Genomic DNA, 6,512 nt, shown 5'->3' on the forward strand with positions numbered 1-6,512 from the left:
TCACTGAAGGACTGAAAAGGCCTTGTTGCTGGGAAAGATTGAGGGCAGGAGGAGAAGGGGGTGACATGAGATGCTTGGATGGCATCACTGACTCAATGGACATAAATTTGAGCAAACTCTGGGAAATGGTGAAGGACAGGGAATCCTGACGTGGTGGAGCCCATGGGATCGCAAAGAATTGGACATGACTGAGTGACTGCACATCAACAAAATTTCCTTCTCTCTTTCAATTTGATTCCTTTTTTTTTTTTTAACCTCTTGAACCTCGTTACTGGAGCTCCCAGCAGGACCATGACTGCCTGGCAGCCCCCAGGGTCTGCATGGCTGGTGGGTTCCGTCTCACACTCAAATGGGAGCCCGGAGCTCAGGGTCGTGGTTGCTCCTTCTGTTCCCTCCTCCCAAATGCTGTTCCCTCCTCCCAAATGCTGTTCCCTTCATCTCTCCAAGTCTCACCCACACTCCTGGGTCTGTTCAGATCCCCCCAACCCTGAGAATTCTGCACCGGCTTTAGTCATTCAGAGTCTGTCTCCATCATCAGTGTGAGGCGGGGCTCCCGCTGCTCTGCACACAGCCCAGCAGTGGATGGCGCTGCAATCTTTCCTGCATGTTGGTCGTATGTCACCGAGTAGCCTTGGAGCGCTCTCAGGCAGTCAAGTCTAGTGACCATAAATCCTGGGCAGATCTTGGAAAGGGCTCCCATCAGCTTGAGGGCTGCCAGAGGCACTTCTGACAATTCTTTCCATGGCAGAGGCCTTTCCTGTTTCTCTTTCTTGAGGCTGGTTTGGCTCCACAATCATTTAATTGATGCTTCTTCCCCTGTCCTGTCTGGGAGCTGATGATCCAGAGCTGAATGTGTGTCTGTGTTCCAAGCCTCTTATGGTTAGTGCAGGAGATGGATACATCAACAGATAATACATAATACACAATATAGGGGCAGGGCTTGGGAGAGGCTGTTGGGGAAACAAACAGAAATTGGCATCTGAGCCTCCAGGAATTCAGGAAAAGTGTGTGTTCCACATGGGGTAGGGGGCAGCCTGCAAGGCCCAGCGTGGTCTGTCTGCATCCCTGGCCAGTTCACTCAGACCCTAAATATTTCCTCTGAAACAACAAATGCTGATTCTGCCTTATTAACCTGTAAGATTTGTGAGGCTCAAAAATTAAAAAAAAAAAACACACAAATATTTAACAGATAGCTTACTACTTAAATGATACTCCTTCCAGAGTGTTATGTCTTTTAATTGCAACTGAAAATGACACAGATAGTTTGGTTGTCATCTCCATTGTGCTGATGGAGACTCTGGTCAGAGAGAGCCAGAGTTCTCACCGCCCTTGTATAAAGGAGCTGAGAACCTGGCAACTGGTGTGGAGTGGCCCTCCACCCCGAGAAACCCCTCTTAGACCTACTTCCAGGAAGATAGAGTCTGTGTCTGCAGTGGGTGCAATCCACCTGGAGGCAAAATTGCTGTTGGAACATCTTGGCTAAGTGAGTATGTCCATTTCCAGTGGTGCAACAGCTTATAATACCATCTTCTTTCTTACTTGTTTACCTGCTGGACTTCTTTGATTTTCTTTTGGGTTAGGTTTGTTTGGGTTTGTTTGCTTGTTCTTCAGTTTTAAAGATAACAAGAACTAATCTGATGTGTAAGATGGAAGAACCCAGTTGCAGGATAGAACTTGCTTCTGAAATGATGAATTCCAAGTGTTCTTAAAGTTGCCTGCAAGCCCTCAGGCTTCAAGAAAGAATTCGATTAGTGAGACCAGTTACTTGTCTAGAAAGAAAGGTCTCATTTTGTGAAACATCGACTGTCATTTTGTGTGTCCTTTTTGCTAACTTTTGTTTAGTGCTCAGCAGATAGCTAGAGGCCTGCGATTTCAATGTTTTCAAAACACCACTCTGCAGTAATTGAGCAGTTCAGATACTGTTTGTCTGCCATAATCTTGCCCACAACCCTAAGAGCTGTGAGAGTTTATTTTTCAAGAAAAATCCAGCAATTCATCAGGGCCAGGCACAGACAGGAAAAAAAAAGCGTGTCTGCAAATGTGTGAATCAAAAATACCTAATTTTGCATTTTTACTTGAACGAATGATGGGACATTATTGTATTCCCAGTGCCAGCTCAGTTTCAGCCAAGCAGGAATGTTCCTGCAGCAAACCTCAGTGGGCATACATTTAAATCATCAGATTCCCTGGAGCCTTAGTGTCTGTTAGTGATGCTGAGACACTGATGGGACCCGTCAGGCAGAGAAGAGTCAAGGATGACAAACTATGGGAATATAACTAAATATAACTAAAAGTCACAGAATATAACTAAATTTTTGTATATATTTACAGAATATAACTAAAAGTCACATCTAGTCTTTTAGCAAGTGGCCTCTTCCTGTGTCATCATTTCTTGCCGAGCGAAGAATTGTTTTCTCTTTGGTTTTAAATCAGTCCCCAAATCCCAAACTTTGAAAACTAGGAAACTGAAGTTTCTAACTTGTTTCATAGAGAAGCATTTTTTAAGAGAGACTGCAATATTGGGTCAGATGGAGAATAGATCGACTCTGCCTCAATAGAGTTCCTGCATTGGTGGCACCACACTTCTCGGGCTCACATCAGGCACATTGAGATGCCTCTTGCCTTCACAGATTCTCTCTCCAGTAATTGTAGTAAACAAGGAAGTAATTCCATTACAGATTGTGATTAGTGCTGTGGAGAAAGTCCGCAAGATGCTGAGATGGAAAGTGTATCAGGCAGCTTTTGCTGCATAACAAACAATCACATCTCAGTGACAATCAGGAATCAGCATTTCTTGCCCACATCTGTGTCTCAGGCAGGAAAGTGAGGACATTTTGCCCAGCATGAGGCCTGGCCATATTAGGAAATATGCTCTTAGTTTCTGGGGATTAGATAGAGATTATAGAGTGTGGACATCTTTGGGGGCCATTATTATGTCAGATACTTTTTAAATGGATAATGAACAAATAAAAGATTTGATCAGAAAATTTTAGAAAATATGAATAACTTAACGTTTTAAAAGAGTGTATTGATAACCAATATAAGGGAAGGACAAATATTATATTTGTTTATAAACTAACAAGTAGAAAACAATGGCTGTCTACTTTCTGGTTTAAAGATGTTTTTGTGTGTGTGTGTGTGTGTGTGTGTGTGTTACTCGCTCAGTTGTGTCCCACTCTTTGCAACCCCATCGAGTGTAGCCCACCAGGCTCCTCTGTCCATAGTGTCATATAATGAAGAACATAAAAACATCAACCTAAAACACCAACTGGACTGTCATCTTGGAGTGTCTCATGAAAATCAGAAATGTATATTTAAACTGCTCACAGAAGTATTCACATCTGTCAAATTATTAAATAGAAATCAGGCTTAACTGAAAGTTATTAGACTCTAGAGATGTGTAATAGACTTCTTATGGTGTCTGCAGATGAGAGATGGGATCTGCCAGGACTGAGCTCTGTGCTAAGGAAGCGGACAGCCTCTGGACACTTGTTCATGAACCTGTCGTACCTGAGAAAACCTGATCAGTAGACACTGTGAGTGCACATTTTGAGCTGATACTTAGATGTCACCATGAAGCCCTTAAGGAAATTGAAGAAGATGCTGAAAAGATGTTCTGAAATTCTAAGGAACAATCATTCAGATTTATACACTCTTGAAAATATTTTACCTTCAAGAATGGAGCGAAGCCCTCTAATGTCTCCCCTGAACTTCCTTTTTTTTTTCCTTTTGCAAAAGAACAAGAATAATGAAACCATTGGTAATGAACCTAAGTTATATTCATGTTTGTATTGTGAACATATATATATCAAGGATTGTGGATTTAATTTTTCTTGGGGATACAAGTCAAAGAGCACCTAACTGCAGTTTGAGGAGGGGGCTGCTCCTTCGAAGGCCTTGGGATGGGGTCCCCTTCCTTATGCAGTTATAGCACCCGAATGACAGAAAATAAATGACAGAGAAGAAATAGGAACACCCATTGCAAAGTGTTCAGTTTTACTTAAAGTAGAATCCTAATTCTAATATATGAGCATAAAGCACAATTACTAACATATTTAAAATAAACATTGTCCAAATATATGTGGTAATAAGGAATTCAGTAGCAGTGGAAAGGAGATATTTAAATGTATATAAATATAAATACACTGCAAAATAACAGAATTAGCATGTATTTATGCCTTCTTGCAGAGCCCTGCAATACATCTTTCTCTGCTCCAAACTTCAGCGTTTTGGTTTGGTCTCACTGTATGTTGGGCACATGGACTTGTGTCTGATAACAGTTTCATTTAATCCCTTAATAACTTTATTTCCCCTGATCCCTATTTTACCCATCCCTCTCCCCAGTGTTAACCACTAGTTTGATCTCTGTATCTGTGAGTCTGCTACTTATTTGTCATATTCACTAGCTTGTTGTATTTTCTCAGACCCCAAGTATAAGTGATACTATACAGTATTTGACTTTCTCTGGTTTATCTGATAATCTTTAATTACTGGTGAAAAACTGCACATTTGTTCGAGCCTTAAGCCTCTAGAAAAGGAGACTTGGACTCACCTGGGCCATAGTGTTAGGCCCGTTGGGGGTTTGCAGCTGCAGCCACTGCCTGTGCTCCATGAGGAAGATGCTCACCACTGTCTCTCGCATGTTGTCGGGCGTCGCCCAGAAGCCAGCAAGCAGAGTGCTGGTGGCATCCCATCATTTTGCAAATGATGCTACTTTTGAAATAAAGAAATGTGATCTTCACTGACTGGAAGAGGGCCCTCCTGTCACTACAGTGTTTACCAGGGAGGATGGACTCAAATACTACAGGATGCTGCAGACTGTTCGCTGAATGGAGTTAAAAGCAGATCAGCTGTATAAACAGAAAATTATTCGTGGTTTCTGTCACTTGTGTGATAGTCAGGAAGTTTGTTGTATAGGCCTGGAGGCCTGCATCAACCCCACAGACCATCTGATCACAGAGTACCAGGCTCATGGCTTTACCTTTACTCATGGACTCTCTGTCCAGGAGATTCTCTCAGAGCTTACAGGACGAAGAGGTGGTTGTGCTAAAGGAAAAGGAGGATTGATGCATATGTATGCCAAGAATTTCTATGGAGGCAATGGCATCTTGGGAGCTCAGGTGCCCCTGGGATCTGGGATTGCTCTGACCTGTGAGTATAATGGAAAAGATGAGGTCTGTTTGACTTTGTATGGCAATGACGCTGCTAATCTGGGTCAGATCTTCAAAGCTTAAAATATGGTAGCTTTGTGGAAATTGCCTTGTATTTTCATCTTTGAGAATAACCAGTGTGGGATGGGAACATCTGTGGAGAGAGCAGCAGCCAGCACTGATTACTACAAGAGAGGTGACTTTATTCCTGGGCTGGGTAGATGGAATGGATATCCTGCGTGTTTCAGTTCAGTTCAGTTCAGTCACTCAGTCGTGTCCGACTCTCTGTGACCCCATGAATCGCAGCACGCCAGGCCTCCCTGTCCATTACCAACTCCCAGAGTTCACTCAGACTCACGTCCATCGAGTTGATGATGCCATCCAGCCATCTCATCCTCGGTCGTCCCCTTCTCCTCCTGCCCCCAATCCCTCCCAGCATCAGAGCGTTTTCCAATGAGTCAACTCTTCACATTAGGTGGCCAAAGTACTGGAGTTTCAGCTTTAGAATCATTCCTTCCAAAGAGATCCCAGGGCTGATCTCCTTTCAGAATGGCCTGCGTGTTTAGAAGGCCACAAAATTTGCAGCTGCCTATTGTAGATCTGAAAAGGGGCCTATACTGATGGAGCTGCAGACTTACTGTTATCATGGACACAGCATGAGTGATCCTGGAGTGAGTTACCATACCCAAGAAGAGATTCAGGAGGTTAGAAGTAAAAGTGATCCTATCATGCTCCTCAAGGACAGGATGGTGAACAGCAATCTTGGCATTGTTGAAGAATTAAAGGAAATTGATGTGGAAGTGAGAAAAGAAATTGAGCATGCTGCCCAGTTTGCTATCGCTGATGATGAACCACTTTGGAAGAACCTGAGCTATCACATCTACTGCAATGATTGACCAATTGAAGTCCAAGGTGCAAACCAGTAGATCGAGTTTAAGTCCATCAGTTAAGGAGAGATATGCACACCTTCAGCATATTTGGCAGCAACTGTAAGGAATGCTTTGTGTTCTCAATTTTGTCAAGAAAGAAAACTCATACAGAGAAGGTGTGTAGATTAAGATAGTGTTTGCATGTGGTTTGTACAGTGTTGCATTACAAGAGGTGATTGTACACCTAAGGTTATTTTAGTTACATAGGTCTAAAATAGGTAATAGTTTGCTTAACCCTCCACATTATTTCTTTAAAATAGTTTTATTTGATTTAGTTATATACTAGTTTTAACACATACTTTAGTTACTAAGGGCTTCCCTTATGGCTCAGCTGGTAAAGAATCCGCCTGCAACGCTGGAGACCTGGGTTTGATCCCTGGGTTGGGAAGATCCCCTGGAGAAGGGAAAAGCTACCCACTCAAGTATTCTTGCC

At 42.8% G+C, this 6,512-nt stretch overlaps 1 pseudogene; it reads left to right on the top strand.

Moving 5' to 3' along the window:
* The first annotated feature begins 4,610 nt into the window (after nt 1-4,610).
* Nucleotides 4,611-6,100, top strand: LOC138071448 (pyruvate dehydrogenase E1 component subunit alpha, somatic form, mitochondrial-like; annotated as a pseudogene).
* The last annotated feature ends 412 nt before the right edge of the window (nt 6,101-6,512 follow it).

This window comes from Capricornis sumatraensis, chromosome X (genome assembly GCF_032405125.1).
Source record: "Capricornis sumatraensis isolate serow.1 chromosome X, serow.2, whole genome shotgun sequence".
Classification (NCBI taxonomy): Eukaryota; Metazoa; Chordata; class Mammalia; order Artiodactyla; family Bovidae; genus Capricornis; species Capricornis sumatraensis.